The following is a 17,780-nucleotide window of genomic DNA, read 5'->3' on the forward strand; positions in this document are numbered from 1 at the left end:
TCCATAATATAGGCTAAAAGCCTAAATGCTATTGTTATGTATTTAGACCTAGGGGTATTAAAATACCTGACACTGGTAAATGTAGATATAAACATATTGCATTTATATAAAGTAAATATGGGGCAAGTTAATTCTTTGTGAACACGTTAAAAGGAACATTTTGGTTCCCTGGCTGTCCAGCGGGACAGATTACAGTGCTTTTGTATTGTGGTGCAAATAAGGGTGTATAATGAAAGTGACGATATAACCTTAACTGTAGTCATTTGAATGTCCATTCTACAATCCAAATAAACATATATGAATCATGATCATAATAATGTTTCATTGTGTGGGAAAATGGTTACCTGGACTCTCTTTCTCCCACTTAATGTGAGTATTAATTTTTGTGACCCTTATGGCTGTCCAAACTACAGAAATAATACCTGTTAGGCCCTTTACTTTTATTACTGTATAACTTTTATACAGCAGAATTGTAATAATATATAAGGCAACAATATAATATTGTGTGTTCAGATTAAACAATTTTCATTTTAGATTACTCAACATTAAATAGTAATCTTGTCATGTTCATTTTCGTAATTTTAGAAGAATAATGTTGCTTTATATAATTTTTTAAATTAAATGTATGAGGCCTGCTCCTGTTCCCACTACATTCAGTGAGAATTTTGCCATTGATTTCAATGGGAACAGGATCGAGGCGCTATTTTGTAATCTGATGTCTGGGATTTTTTGTGATGTTGTTTTTGTTTTTTGTTTTTTTGAGGCAAAACTTCCCTGGAAGTCATTAGTGAATTCAGTGGGGGATATTTACTTTACTAAGGATGATAGGATCGGGCCCTCAGTGTTTTAGAAAGCTCTTTATTTTAGCAAATGATAATGAGTTTGTTACATCTATAGGGGGAAAACAAGCCAAACATTTTATTTGTTTAATGATGTATTCAAAAAGTTACTAATTAATAGGGGTATGCGTGTGTGGGATTCTTTAAGAAAGAAATACACATTTCCCCTTTGACGGCTGATAAAGAGGGATAGTTGAGTATTGTAACAAACCAACAAATAAAGACACTGATTTATAAGAAGTTATAACTTGTTTTTTCACTTAATGACTGAATGATATTTTATTTTGGAAATTACATTTTAAAATAGCCAAAGACTTGAAAATAATTTGTATGAAACGGTTTTGGCGCAATCTTTTCCATATGAATTCGTTTGACTAATATCTTGAGATCTAACCTTCAACACAGGAATAAATTATAATCCTTGCAATCTGGATAACTGACTTTGACTCAATATAGATCCCCCTCCCCCCCATCAATCATATTCTCGCAAACTGTTTCCAAATATGACATTGCCCTTTGTTTCCCCGTGCATTTAAATTGACGGTAGATGTTTAGCCTTGAATTATACTGTGCTATTGCAAGTGTTCAAAGCTTCCGCAATAAAGCTTTTGTGGATTATGTTATTAGGGCCCAGTTGCAGACAGTATGGGTGCCTGCATTTATGAGCGTTAAACTCAAACTGCTGGTGTAACTTGTTGCCAAGTGACAGTTGATTGACAGCTGCAGCGTGTGCCAATCAGGCAGCAGCAGGGCACCTAGTGCCAAGACTCAGAGTCTGGCAAGGGGAGAAGAAAAGCCTTACACTAGCTCATCCATAATCTTTCTACTTTCTCTGGAAGCGATGTCCCCCTTCCCCCCTTCCAGTAAACAAACAAACACAAAACAATGAAACCCAACAACTCCCCTGCCTCAGCAACAACAAAAACGCCACAAAGACAGCACCCACCAACAAACCAAACCCAAACAGGCACGGGCGAGGAGCTCTGCATAGCAATGATGCTCTTTAGATTAGGCCATTTCACATTGTGCGACCCCTCTGAGGATCTAAAAGGGAACTGCGGTGTATTGTTGCAGCCGGAGCACCCCGGTGTATCTCCGGGCGGGGCAGGCGGAACAGCTCGCTTTTAAGCGTCAGGCCGGAATGCGAATCCGTGCACTGCTGGAGCTGCACGGCTGCAGCGCCGAGCTCCCGGCACAGACGTGCACTTCGTGCTGGTGTGTCCCGGCACGGGACTGTGGTGGGGGCGGGATAAAGAGCGGCCCCGGCTAGCGAGCAGGCATGGAAAGTCGGTAAAAGACTTGTCAGGGAGCTTGTCCCGCCCGCCCGCCCGCCGCACTGGTGCTTAGGTTGCTGTGGCAGAGCACGGAGAAGATCCGTGGTCAGGCGGCCGGGGCCTTTCTTGCCTAACTGTGGAGCGGGACGCCGACACCAGCGACCATGTGCCGCGGCAGGACCCGCGCGCGGCGGGGAGGAGAGGTCCCTGCGCTCGCTGCGGCGCGAAGCGCGGCTCGAAACGGCCCGCAGCGTGGCTGGGGCTTGGAGCCGAGAGCTGGGGGCGGCATTTTTAGGAAATAAATGCAGGGCCGGTGCCTCCGCTCCTGGGGGGCCAGGATCCTAGATGCTGGGGAAAAGCCGGGCCGGCAGAGGCGTCGCCGGAGGGGAGCGGAACGCGTCCGCCCCCCCCGCGCTGGCAGGCAGCGGGGCAGAAAGGGTTAAAAGGTCCCGCCCGAGGCGCTCGCTGAGCCCCGGGCTCTGCGCCGGTGTGGGGGGGGGGGGGAAGAGGGGGAGAGAGGGGGAAGCACTGGCTTGCTCCTGCTCGCGCTGTTTCGGGAGCCGCGAGTGCTTCCCTCCCCCCGCTCGGCTGAGCTGAGCGCCGCACCCCCCTGCCCAGGCGGCGTCTCCCTCCTGCGTGAGCCGCGTGCCTGTGGCGGGAAGGGAGCCCAGCTGCTGGGGGGATCCCGCCTTGCCTCCTCCGCAGCCCGCCTGCGCCTCCCCCAACGGGCCAGGAGCCGGCGCTGTGGCTGCTGCCACAGGCTATTGCAGGTCATGAACGACTGGGCCCCTGTGAGGAGGAGGAGGAGGAGGAAGCGACGCCTGCTGCATCAGAGGGCCGAGCTCCCGGCTCCTCCGGGCTGCAGCGAGCCAGCTCTGGGCTCGGGTTGAGAGCCCCAGCGCAGGCTGCGATCGCCGTCTGCTGGCTGCAAAGTCACTCGGAAACACCGCCTCACTGCCTGCCTCTGCTTCCCTGCCCAGCGCAGTGCCCGGGACCGGCTGCTTCCGCACCCTCCAGCTCACCCCTAGCCCGCTCTCCCCACAAGCCCCAGTTTAGCAACTTCCCTGACTTATTGCAGTCCCGTAACAATTCCCGGGCGGATGCCCCCCACCCTAGCCTGGGTTATAAGCAGTATCCCTTCCAGGTCGCCCATGCCCTTATGGAACAAGGCTCCCGACCAGTGCAGAATCCAAACCGACTCTGCTGTGAAATCCAAGTCGGAGCATCCTCTGGACCAGTGACAAGCAACCGGAGCGAAAGAACGCGCCCTTACTGGCTCTGTAACTCTGCAAGAATGTGATCATGCTTTGGACTCAGAGTAATAGCCAGTTGGGATGGATGTTCTGGTAGCGACTGAGCGAGCCCAGGGTAAATACAGAAATAAAGTCCTTCCCTTTCCAACATGACCAATTAATCCGGAGATCCTAACAACTCCACAATCCTAAAGCAAATGTATCGTCTCTGTGTGTGTTTTCTGTTGTCGCTTCCTTGCTCGCGGGGGGAAAGCGTTTGGAGAATCTCTGGAGCTTTCGAGTAGGGGCTCACCCTGTGAACAGTACTCGCACATATAATTCAAATTTCACAGCTGACCTGCTTTGAAAACCTCAATCAGCTTCTAATTGAAGGGAAAACAAAATATTGCTTCCCTACAGCAGAGCTAACGATTTAATCATTATATCAGACATTATAGCTTTTAATTAGGCTAATGCTGATACTATATGGAAAGAGATAATTCAACACAGTTCTTGATGAATTCTGTAATTGGGTTAACGGAGGAGCAGTTGGGGGAAGAGACGTCAATATTCAAGCTGTGTCTATAGCCACCAGGTTTGTTAATGAAAGAAAAGGAAAAAGGGAAAAGGCTAAATCCCCCGATAAGAAATGTCTTCCCCCCCTTCCCAAGGAGAGCTGTGTCATCCACGGAAAAGGCAAGGGTTACTCCAACCACACCATGTACCCCCCAAAATGAGCAGTCATGACCCTTCCCCATAATCCTTTAGTTACTGGAAACCGTTTGAATTCTTTCTTGTCCGTATTAGGGTTGAAAGGAAACCCCAAAGACACCTAAACTAGAGCTTCTCCACAAATCTCTCTGTGTTTTATTGTCAGTCATACAAACTATTACTGGGGAAATGGATTGATTTGTCTAATCTCTGAAGTTGGATTCGATGCGTTTCCCCTCAAAAATCAACGAAAACAGAGTTTCCAAACCACGGGACATTGTCCTTTTTCAGTGTCAGAGCACTGGAGCGCAAAACGTGCAAGTCCCCAAAACTTAATGACAATATACAGGAATCTATCAGGGACAAAAGAATGGGTCATGGCACATAGAAAGGAAAAGAAGAGGGATATTAACGTGCGACGATGAATGTAAATGTTGATGACAGCGTCTTAAAACTAAGCAGATTCCCTTAGAACAAGTTAAGTTCAACCCCAGCTACTTGGGAAATAAATGTAGCTCTGAAGCTAGATAAATTGAACTGGCGGCGCTACTGGGACGTTTGTAATAACCCTATAGGGAAGGATCCTAAACTAAATACAAAAGTGTATTCAATAGATTAGTCTGATATTTTAAAACGCTTGTTAATAAGCAATCCGATGACTTACTAAATCCATCTATAATCACGGTTCTGTAACCATAATTACCGCAAAAACAGATGTTTAAACGAGGTCTTGAAGAGCCAATTTCAAAGGGATTTTTGCTCAACTTTTTCCAGCTCAATCCAGTATTGGTAAATTACTCTTTAATGCGATAGGAAGAGTTTGGAAATCCCTAGCGATTGTTGTCACGCCTTCATTTCTATTTTATATTCTAGTAAGTGCTTTTAGATTTCGGTTGCGCCTAAATGAAATAGTATCGATCTTCTGTATGTTTAATCCACAATTGCAGTCTACAGTCACACGGAGGTTTCATCGGAGCCTGTCTCGTGGATGAACTGGCAGGACCAACTTGCCAGATTCAAGAGCTAACAATCAAGAAGAAGCTGCAAGACGCACTTAAATGAAGTTGGGATTGTTAGCCTGATCCTAAGAGGAGATATCCCTGCCTTTTTTTCATTACGGGACATATCGATATTAGTACCTACTTGTACAGGGCCTTAGTCCAATAGAAGTTTTGGGTTCGCAAAAAAGGCAGGATCCGGCTCTTAATAACGTTTTGTCAGCAGGAACCTTTAATAAAATGTTTGTTTATATTATGTATTAACCAGACTTCCAGCACAATATTGTTTTGATAGAGAAATATTCTTTATTGTGATCCATCCTTGTCTTATTTTGTCAGTAATTACAGTAATATCAAACGGGTCATTGATAAGATTCCAGTGACACAACCCCCTGTAATTAACAGCCTGAATACACCTTTTTACGTTACATAAAAGTTGTAATTTTCAAGTCTGTTCAGTTTTTTTTTTTACTGTTAAGGCACACTCATGTAATGTCTGCTAATCCGGATTCAAAATACGAAATGTATTATGAAATGTAGGTTTATATTGTCTTATTATTTCAGTTCTAAGGGATGCAAGACCATTGCTTTTCATGAGACATGTTAATCAAAAGATAAGTTGTACAAAAAAATTCAGAAAATATTTTGTGACTATATTTTGTGACGTTTCACTTTTAAAGCAAGAAAAAGTAGAACAACTACAGTTGGCAAGAAACGGGCAATATTAGAAAATTAGGCTTTAAAACTGGGCTTCTATTATATGGGTCATTAAGATATCGAAAAGCTTTACAAGCCACAGTACAGCATCACTTGTAAAGCAACAGTAAAACGGTATCTCACGAATTTACGGCGCGTCGCCTAGAAAAATTGGAATGATAGCAGTATAACTAAAATATTTCTATTTGATATCCCCACTCGTTAGCCAAAAATAGTAAAGGCCACACTCAGTCAAAGAGGTAGACAAGTCAAAACGAATTTATATGAAATAAGTAAATAAATAAAGAAAGAAGAGAAATCACAGAAGCTTTTTCTGGCAAACCATCCCAGTTATTGCAAATTAGATTAGCCACACAGGCTTCAATATAAACATGACATGAGGTTCACAGGAGAGTGAAAGGATCATCCACTCCAATCTCTCTTTTCATCGAAGCATCTCACATAAATTACATCTTGTCCTTTAATACACTTTTCAATGAGATTAAAACATCACTTTGACACAATTTCAAGCCTTTTCAGTCGCATCCAGGGCTTACTTCAGAAAACAGCAAACAAGGGGAAAAGTAGAAACATCTAAATAATCTCAGAATGCTATTCTGGAAATTAAAAACACCCAGAGGAAATAAATGATCCTTTTGCTCCATCTAAAGCCATTAGCGTAGTCATCTAAAGGCATCACACTAACTCCGCCAAGCAAAGAGAATAATCCCATTTCCTTTGCAGCATGTGGAGATATTATGACTACTTGGCTGCAGCCAGGAGACCCTCTCGCCGTGTTTATTTGCCTTTTTGGATGCGAGGGATTTGAAAAGGATCCGCATGTTACGAGATCATTACCTGATACTTCACATTACACCTGCACATTGTTAACGAGGTGTACCTTGTGTTCACTGTAATGCTGGACAGCGACAGAACTACACACGCCTATACAAATAAATATTTGATGGCATGGTCATTGGGAAGGCTGGAGGGGAAAAGTGCCGGGGGATGCTCTATTAACAAATAGTCCAGTGTAGAAAATGAAAGTGCTTGCAACTTCCCACATTTGTTCTTTAATTGAAACTAACGACATTGATGCAAAAAGCGAGATGTATACAAAACCACATAGATTCGGCTATTTTCAAACGCTCTTAGGTCCATGAACCTATGCAGGTAAAACCAGGATTCTTCGCTTCAAAACATAATACCAGCTTTTCTCTTTTTCCTCAGTGCCATGTGTGTAACTATGGTCCAATAAACTCTGGGTTCCTAAACCTATTTGTAAAGGAACTTCAGATGACATGGGTTATTTTTATATAAATTGATTATCTGGGTTTAATAATCCAGCTACTGATCCGTTTTCTGGACAACGTATCGCTAAGGTGAAGAACTGAACCCGAAACCTTCCTTTCCCCTTCACTCCTATACTTTAAAGTTTGTTGGTCCCATCACATTTCACTAAACAACATTTCACTGTTCTGCTGGGTTTTGTTGTACAGGAGAGTATTTTCATAACGTAGTTGAATGCAGGCTCGTGTGTGTCCTACGCTTTGGATACAGCAACCCAATATCTGCCACTCCTCCTCTGCCCTCCACCTCCCAAACACTTGGGCAGGATAGTCCCGGGACTGGAGATGTATTCTTCCCTCCCCTTCTTGAACAGAAGAACGGCCATAGTGGGTCAGACCAATGGTCCAACTAGCCCAGTGTCCTGTCTTCCGACAGTGGCCAGTGCTTCAGAGGGAATGAACAGAACAGGTAATCATCAAGTGATCCGTCCTGTCGGCCATTCCTAGCCTCTGGCAAACAGCAATCCTTGCCAACCCTGGCTAATAGCCATTGATGGACCTAGCCTCCATGAACTTATCTAGTTCTTTTTTTGAACATACCTGGAGCCTACTCCAGGGCTTGCAGAGATTGCAGGCTCATGGTTAACCCTTCCTTCTGACTGCCCCTCCAGGGGTCCATCTCTCAAGAGGGATTTGCGCAGTTACTTTGAACTCTTGTCCCAGGGTTTCATTTCCTAACATCTGCGTGTGCTGCCAAGTGTCGTCCAATTTCAGGGGCTCCCGGCTACCAAGACATGATTGGCCTTGTACAGAATACAAGCCCTGCAATTTGGCTCCCAACTACACCTCTCTATCACTACCAAGTAAATACATACGCGCTCAGGTCAAGGTGGATGTTCCAACATTTATAACGCAGAGCGACTGAACTACCATCAGACCGCTGGGTTGCTTTGCCCTTTCCTGAATATCCTCTTAGTCCTAAGCCTGCACTAGCTGTGCGAGCACCTTCACATGTTTAAGGTGTTGTGCCAACTTCTTAAACATGCTGTAGTGCAGGCATAACGATTTCCTCTGATAGCCAGCCTGACGTTTATCCCGAACGGAATTGTGTAGGTAAAATAGCTGCTATGTAGATAAGCTAACTATCTAGCTAAGATCTATATTTTGCGGTCAGCAATGAGCGATTATTTAGCAGGTTTGACTGGGTGCGGGTTTACTTTACAACAACTTTGCTTAATGACAAGAAGAGTTTCCCACGTCGCTTTCTCTCTTGGATACTGTACATTTCAAGATCGTTCCCCCGCTTCCCCATACCACACACACACACACTCCCCTTAACAATAAGGCTTTCAATCCGAAACCCTTTACAGCAGCCTGCGGGAATCAATGCGATAAAACGGGTTTTTAATGGGTTAATTGACTGGAGTTGCTATCATGTTTAAACACCTGTTTCTGAAAGGAGATTCAGCCAAATCCGGTCCCCTCCCCAATCGATAGCTGCAGATCTTTGCTCCATTGCCTGTTGATCGACCAAAACAAAACAAAACAAAATCCATTTCACCTTTTAAACTTCACGATACTTTATGGCGACAATACGGGGGAGGCGACCCACAATACCTACAACAGCGCAGAGCTGGAGCCTAAAACTCTGGTCTCAGGCTCTGAAAGGTTAGCCCCAATAACTGAGAGCTTCTTTAGCTGGACGGATTTATTGATCGAAGGGGCTCGTCCTTTGCCATAATGAAATGTAACGAGACGGCGATTGCACAGGAAGGATTTCTACCAAGCAGGCAGGGAGTGTCATCTTTCCACAGGGCTCCGACCCGAATGCAATGAGCGCAGATCAAAGTCTTGGGTTCCCTACATTCGCTGGACGGCTCTAGAATATGTGCTGCTCGCCCGGGCGACATGAGCAATGCTAACCACCCGCCTCACAAAGGGCAGGGCGCTGGAAGGCGTTAGTTGCACTAGCTGAGGGCTGCCTTTGCCATTGATTTTGTGTGTGTGGCGGTATTAATACAGTCAAGCCTGACGGTCAGTCAAAGTGAAATTGATTCTTTGCCCAAAACACCTCTCACTGAATGGCACCCGCACTTCGACATGTTCATTTTCAAATGTCATTGCAAAAACCGCCGGCTGAGCTCCTTCGCCCTCGCACGGGAGAGGCGAGTCAGCCGCCGGCGCCTCGGCTGCGCTGGGAACCAGCCTGGCCGCGCCACGCCAGGGCGCTCGGTGGGTTCCTGCGCGCTCTGCCAGCAGCCTCCCCGCCCTTCCCCCCCACCCCCCCAAAACCCCCCCCCCCCAACGTGTCTTCGAGGCGGGGGGCAGCCCAAAAACCACCGTAAAAAAACCACCCCGCTCAATGTCACAGCCGATACAGCAGCGATTGCAGCGTCCCTTCCACTGGGCTGGAAGCCCTCCCCCCTCATGAAACTCGTTGTGGAAACCTGCCCTCCGCTCTCCCCACCAGCGCCAGCCGGGGTGAATTCCCCCCCCCCCTCAAAAGTTATAGGCACACTTACAATTCCTCTTCCAGCTCCAGCCTCCTCCCAAGAGCAGCTCAGGGCCAGGCTTTCCCCTGGGCAATCTGACACTGACACCTTCCTCAAGCCTCGCTGTACAGCCCACATCTGGATAGCGAGCTACAGCGCTGGCTATTTACACCTACAGAGAGATGGGGAAACACTTAGCATCCTACCCCCCGAGCCCCTCGCCCAGCCTCAGCTCCCAGGCGACTGTGTCCCAGCCAGTGGTGCCCGGCTACACAGGCACGCTCAGCACTCACCCACAGCCACACACTGCATGAGAGGGAGAGAGACAAGGAAATGAAATTTATTATTGATAGAAAAGACTTTAAAGACAATTTCAAGTTATTGTTTCGCTCTGGAAAAAGAGGGGCTCGTCTCCCCCCCCCCCTCACATAATGAAACGCCTTTTGTGCGGCCCTGAACAATACCAAACAAGTACTCTAATAAATAGCCACTTTTTTGTTCCGTCTCGACAGTGAATAGAATTGAGCGGTTGGTTTGAGAGCAGCTGGGACGCTGCTTTGAACAGGGAGGTGGAGCCGAGCCCTTCCTTTCCTTTCCTTTCTCTTCCCTTTCCTTCTCTCTCTCTCTCTGGCTCAGAGGCACTTTCTACGCTACCCTTGGCTTTCTCCCTCCCTCTCTTGCTGGCCCACTTTCCCTTCTCTCTCTCATCCTTCCCCTTTCCTTGGTAACATTTCATGTATGCAAAGAGCATCCTTTCGTAACCTCAGCTGCTCCAAGCACCTGTGTTGCACAGTTACCTTTATTTGGATCCTTCACCCCTCCTACCCCCCTCGATCATCCCTGTCTTTGATCACTTCTTAGATTTCCCTCTTTCCTTCCCTGTAGTCTTTAAATCGCCCTCCAGCTCCGAATTACACTGCCAGACCCTCCTTTCCACTCCTTTGTTGTCAATAAACTTGGATTTCTCACAGTGCCTTCCATGGCTTCCTTTGGGTTATATAATCTGGAGGATGAGCTACTCATTCCTCTTTCTTTTCCTCCCTTTAGTTTCTTGAGGATAAAGCTTTTTGCTCCTTGTCAGTTTCCCCTTCTCCTCCCGAGGGATTTTACTGAAGGTCTGCACCTTTTGCAATCTGTGATGCTCATATTAATCTCTTCTGTTTTCTATATAGAGCTGTTAGTTTTCTTCATGTACTTTTTGTAATACTCTTTTCCATTCCCTTTCCTATCAACATGACAACTGCTCTAGGAAAGACAGTCGATAGAGGTTATTAAAATGGACACAAAGCAGCTAAAGATTTCCAGGTAAAGCGAAGAGCAACCCGTTTCTTTTCTGCTGTAGGTGGCTGGGTGGGCGAGGGTGTATATGTGTGTGTGTAGGGAAGAGGGTGGGGTGTGGGGATATTTTTGGCCAGCACCTGAGCCTGAGCTAGCTATGAAGCAGGCTGTGGCTGCTCTTACCCTGCAGGGAGATCAGACAGTCAGAGAGGCCAGGGCAGTCTGCATGGGCATTGGAGGCAGCTGCACGGCAGCATTATTATATATGGATGCTTTCCATCTGATCCCATACATTCAGGAATGGATCTAGTCCTCAGAACAAAGAAGGACCCGAACTTTAGGCGGCTACTTGTTTTGCATTACCTTTTGTCTTGTAAAGATTACAGAAAGCATCTGAGGTTAACCCATACTGCAGCGCTTGCTGTACAGAGTCTCCGACATGCTAAGATTATCTATAGCTACATGCATTTCAGTCCCCTAAATTCATTAGAGATCTTTAAAAAACCAGAGTCGCTTTCTATTTTAAAGAGTGAATACTTTTTATTCTTTTATGCCTTCGTTGCAGATTGAAAGGCAAATATGAATCCCCTAGAAATCAGTGCTATATATGTCTCCGTGCTGTTGATGGCTGCAGCTGCAGCTGACGGCGATCCTGTTGGGTATGTCTCTGAGAGCCAAGACACAGAACACTTAACTGCTCTTTATTCAATCGGTATCAATCCATAGACAAACGCTGCCATTTGTAAATTGTGTCTTAGCTGAGCTTGAATTAGCGAGAAGGCAAAGCATCGCAGGACGCTTTTTCATTTTGAATGGTAGAAAAGCAATGGAATACAATTGCCTGGGCATTCAGATTTTTAAGGGGTCAGTGTATTTCTCCACGGAGGTTTGGATCTTTAAAAGCCCCGCGCGCGCACGTGTCTGCAGAAATATTCCTCTCTGCTATAAACCAGAATCTGGATTTCTATTTTCTGAAATTCTATTTATTTTAACGCCCCTCCTGCTTTGAAGTGGGTCTTTGCTCTCGCTCCCATAACACACCGACTAACTAGCTGCAGTATTAAGAAACGTGGGCAAATGACAGTTTTATCCGTTTGGTGCAGAAACGAGAAACACGGGGACACAACAAAATGCACATGCAATAGGTTTGGGTTTGGATCTTTTCCAGCAGCGAACACGTTTTCTTTTTATATGGTAAATGGAAACATTTCGGAAGACAGATTTAAAACTTTGACTTATATTTTACATGTTAAATAACCGAAAGAATGGGTACGACATTACGGAAAGCTTAAAAACCCTGCAAATATTTGAATGGGTTTTGTAAAGTTGAGCAGCTGTCAGTCAGCTGGCTTTGACAGCCTGCCACAATTTTGTCACTTAATAGTGGGTGTTAGGCTAAGTGCAAAACACTCTGGCAAACAGATGTCAAACCTACATCTCATAGAAATGTGGGCTGCAAAATTGAGTTTTAACCCACATATAGGTTTTTAAAAAGCGATGCCAGTGTGTAAACTCTATACAACACGGAGACACTGACAATCTCCCATGTATGCTTGTTATTTAAACTAGGCTTATTTAGAAATCTGACCGCCAAATTATAGCTAGGTCTTTCTGCGTTTCAAACAGTAGACTATGAGAATGCTACTCGGTAAAGTATAAATTAAAGACAGATCTGATGGCTCGTTTCAAGGGGCCGTTGGCCGTATATATTGAAAAATAGAGAGCTCGATTTCTTCAGTTCGGTTGCACTGATTCTAACTGTAAAGTATTAGGAAGGAGAAAGAAAGGTATTTGTAAAGCTGAAGTTTGGGGGGACTGGTAATCCATAGGTTCCTCTGGGCAGAACTCGAGTTTTGGGCGAGGGGGAGGGAAGGGAAAAGAAAACAGACATAATAATGAGTGAAGTTGAGCCATGCATAGTGCATAGGTTACCAGGAGTGTTAGGGAACTGTGCCATAACTCAGAAAACTCATCGTGATCATTCTTAGCCACTACATTAAAGGACACGCGGGAATTTATATGAAGTAAATAATTTTTCCGGTTAATTTAACTGCAACTAATATTCAAATTATGATCTGATTTTTTAAACCTGTCATTTCAATGTCTGCCTCCTTCCCAATATATAATTTTTTTTTTTTTTTGCTTTAGACACCCCTTGTCAAATTTCCTTTGAACATTAACAAAGATCATAAATATTTATATCAAAGAGTGTTCATTGCATGAGGTGGTCAGGATGCAGAAAGGGGAAAAAATGATCATTCATCCTACAAAGCATGTTATGTTGCTAGTATCACTTTCTTTGTGCCCACTTTATCATTTTCGAGTTCCTGAACAAAGCAACATAATGAGTGGATTAAATGAAACAGGTATATTTAGGATTATTCATATTAATCATTAACCATAAATTAAACAACACTGATCATTTTATGCATAGCCTTGTGCACTTAATTGGAACATTTACATGATCATATTTTACACTGACTTCATGGAGTAGATTATATGAAATTATTATTGATAATATATAGTTACTGTTAACTTAATGCCACATTTGGTCTTGGTCATTCATAGAAATTAAGTGTCTTGATTACAATGCTTGCCTCTTGGTGTAACCTGTCAATTCTTCATTTTTAGAAGTGTAATTTGTACCCCTTACCTTAGATTATAAGATTTTGACTACTCACAAAATTTGGTGAGGGGAAATACTTTATCCTTCAGACTTTTTTAAAGCTCAGGGGAAAGGAAACTCTTTCCCTCCTTGGTAAGTACATTGTAGTTAGTACATTATTTTAAAATTCTAATTTTACACTGCAAATATGTACTTAGCTCTCTTGGAACAATTGTTCATAATCACATTTTCCTGGTGTATGTTCATTGCATGAGTGGTCAGGATGCAGCAAGGGGAAAAATGATCATTCATCCTACATGGCATGTTTTCTGTCAATGAATCAGACCCAGGTCATTTGAAATTCACCTGAAAGTTGTCCTGAACTTCATTTCTATTTCTAAACAGGAAATATAGATTTTTGAAAATGTGTAAGGGATAATGAATGTCTATGAGTCTATAATATTAATTTGCTAGGCTACTCAAAGTCCTCTTGAGGCCTATCCTGACCAATTGGAGTCAATAGCAGAACTCCCAATGACATCTAGAGTGCAGTATTATTACTTCCATGCCATTATAAATGAAAATATAAACTTAGTCTTTGACAAAATTGTAGAAAATACATTTGCTTTATTTTTGCATGTTTACATTAAAGTTTATATACCCGAGAAACCAATTTTAGAAGTCAATTATAGCTACAGTTTGTTAAAACACATGGACTGGACCTAAAGTTGTTTCATGGAATTAGAATGTGTACACTGAAATTCTCTATTCAGTTTGCTTATGCAGAAAAAAATACACCTAGTATCCAGTGAAGGTATATGAAACGCAGCGCCACTGTAAAACTATACTTCTGTGATCATTATTTGTACTCAAGGAAGTGATCAGCTCTTCTGGGAAAATATTCATATTTAACACAAATATTCTTTGGTAGATAGTAACTGCTATAATCATCCCAAAAGAAATAACTTTATCCTTTAACAATTATGGCTATTGATACTATATTCTTGCTGTTCAGAAGTTATATAAATATATTTCCATATGTGTTCCAGCACACTGGCATGAAGTAGTTCTAATCCTCAGATTTCCAAATGTAATTGACCCAAGTTATGTAGTTTTTAATCAACCTTGGCAGTTTTATGAAGTCTTGAATTGAAGACCAGTGAGAGTCTGACTATCCTAAAATTGCTTTAAAATATAGATCTGCACCCTCTGTAAATGCAGTGTCACCAGAAAAACAGGGCACTCAACTTGTATTTGTTATTGTACTTCAAGCATTAATATTAGCATGTTTTTCAGGGGGAAGAATTATGGCACTTTTATAAACAATAGACATGGTGAATGACTGTAAAATAAAATTGGGAATTGAAATTCAGGTGACTGGGTTACAGTTTAGGGGAGGAAACCTGTGTCAATCTGTAGAAAGGAAACAGAAATATGGAGTCTGACTGATCTTCTATCAGCTTAATTTCATTGACTTCAATGGAATTACTCCTGATTTACACCAGTGTCAGATCAGAATGAGGCTATAACATGTCATTTAAAAGAGAAATGAGGAGAAAACCTGATTGTTCTAAAATCAACAGGGTCAATAAAAGGTGATGACCATCACATTTAATCTAACAGCAGTGGATATGCCATACCATACATTAATTATTTTACCATATTATTTTTCTTAGGTATAATTAGAATTTTTCTTGAATAAGGCTCACAGGTTTGGGTACTATTACTTTACAATTGTATATCTGTGTAATCGTAAAATTCTATTCCAGTCTTATGTTGGTGTAAGTCCATTGCTTAAAATGGTTTTACACCGGAGCAGGATTGAAGTAATACAGCAGTGAATCAGGCCCCATGGCTGAACCTGGTCCAGTTGTCTGAGGAATTCACTAAAGATTCAGTTGTTGTGAGCAGAACAGTTTGAATTATTTAGCATGAGGCCCTGTGATTACCATTCAAAGAGCTGGAAGAGGAGTATATAATGTAGAGCATAGATTCTTCATAGTCATACGTCAATTAGTTTGAGTAAGTTATATCTTTAAAATTATCCATTTATTTCAAAAGTTTTAAAACAGAGCTTTGAAAGGTCTAATTTTGACTATTAAATAAATAAAAATAAAAAACCCAAGTAAAACATTTTATATATTTATAAAAGTATGTTTCATTTATTTATAATTTTTAGTGGTGTGATGCCACTTTCTCCTCTAAGTGTTCTTGAGGCATATTTATATATAAATGGAGTGTTCCTATTTTGTCCTGTTATATTCACAGTGATGGGTGCTATAGTACTAGGGAAGCAACTTACAGATAATCACGCTAAGACTCTAGGGTTGTGTACCTTGGTGAGGCAGTTGCTACAAGGCTCTTACAATCTTGCTGCTGCTGTTCCAAAAAGGATTAATAATTTTGTAGGACTCCTGTGTTCTGTTCCCAGTTCAGCCACTTATTCTTCCAGTAGGCTAAATTCTACTCATGTCAAGCAAACAATCATTGAAGTCAACAGAATTACTTGAATGAGTGAAGGGATCAGGAAATGTCCTGGTGCCCTTGGGCAAGTCATTTATGATGAGATTTTCAAATGTGCCTAAAGGATTTAGACACACAATTCCCATCAAAATTAACAGAAGTTTGTACCTCTAAATCCCCACAGATGGCTTTGAAAATCTCAGACTTAGCCTCTCTGAGCCTTAATTGAACTACTTGTAAAATGGGTGTGATACCACTTAGATAAGGGTGTACAAGAATCAGCAAGTTAATGGGTCTAAACTGCATGGAGATCAACAGGATTATATGCATGCTAAGTATTATTATCATTACAGGACTACTACTATTCTTTGGGCAGGGAAGGTGAGGGAGAAGGAGCAGAATACCTACTGCCTTTTAGAAAAGAAAGCGCCTCTGTTATTTGTGTTGTGCCTGTCTAGTTGAGCACTAGATGCTGGAAATTCCCACACTGATTTTATGAAGAAATAAAAGAGTGTAGTTTATACAAAAATGGAATAAACCCCTTTTGAGTAAAACAATCTGCATAAATACTTTAAGAAAGCCTATAATTATGATAAAAATGTTGCTCAAAGTTAAAATTATGAAGCAATCAAAATTTATAAACAGTCTCTCATCGACTTTTAATCATACTTTCTTTTTCATCTACAAAGTGTACAACACATATAGTAGCTACATATAACAATATACGTTTTATTTTCAGTAATTTGAGGCCCTATCCTATATAGTCTTACTCAGACAAAACTCTTAGAGAATCCAGTGGGCGTTCTGCCTGGGAAAGGACTACAGGACTATGCCCTAAGCATAGAACAAATACTTAAAAGACCACTAATTTTTATGTGTTCAGATAGGACCCAGTCCTGCAAATGGCTGAATGCCACCCAAGAAGCACTAAGTGCTCTCCAGGCTGGATCTATAGCCTTTTGCAGTCAGTATTAAAGCTCCTGTGTTGACTTCAATGGGCTTCAGTTCAGGTCTTCGACACTCACTGACCTCTGTGGAGGTGCTTGCTTTGCACGTCACAGGATAAAGCCCATACTTTTCTTGAAAATTCCTTGTAAACATTGCTCTTCATTTGACATTCATTAATAAGAATGCTTAAATTATATGCATTATGTAGGGCTTGGATGGCAAGAGATATTCAAAGGAGGGAATATTTGTTATGGGAAGCTTGCCAATTAGAATGGTAGCCTACCATGTCTATAAGTTCCATTGTTTCCTTTGAGCTGAACTAGCTGAACATTCTCAGGCTGTATTCTGATATGAATATCCCTCTGAGTAGTAAAATTCACCAGCGTAATTGTGTCCTGAAAAATGTTATCACTGACAGCTCCCAACTAATGTAGTATTTGCTTCAAAAATGTTTTTATACAAAAATATTACTAGATTTCTTCCTAACAGCATGCAAAAACCGAATCTCTGTATACAGTTAAATCTCCTAATTGATCAAAATGCTGCTCATATTTTATGTGAATTGAATTGGCTAAAGCATTTCTTGTTGAAATGATAGCAGTGCAACAATTTAAAATGATCAGAACACAACTCCCTCCGTCTAAAAATATTATGATTCGAATTCTGCTTTCAGTCATACCAATGTGAATCTGGAGTATCTCCACTAAAGATTGTGGGGTTACCTGAGATTTGTACCAGTGTAATGAAGATCCAGATCATGCCCCTTACTCCCTTCTGCACAAGAGCTGGGGACCTCTATATTTGTACTTTGCGAATTTCCCTGGAATTTTTCCATCAGGGGATGAGGGAGTAGATCCCTGAAATCTGTGTGGAACCTGAAGGATCTGTGGGAGTCCAGAACCATCTTCACACTGCCCACCTCCAGCTCCCTGAAAGTGTAGTTAAGAGCTGCTCT

The sequence above is a fragment of the Emydura macquarii genome, unplaced genomic scaffold, assembly GCF_026122565.2.
Source record: "Emydura macquarii macquarii isolate MOO-44397 ecotype Brisbane River unplaced genomic scaffold, CSIRO-AGI_Emac_v2 contig_2531, whole genome shotgun sequence".
Classification (NCBI taxonomy): domain Eukaryota; kingdom Metazoa; phylum Chordata; order Testudines; family Chelidae; genus Emydura; species Emydura macquarii.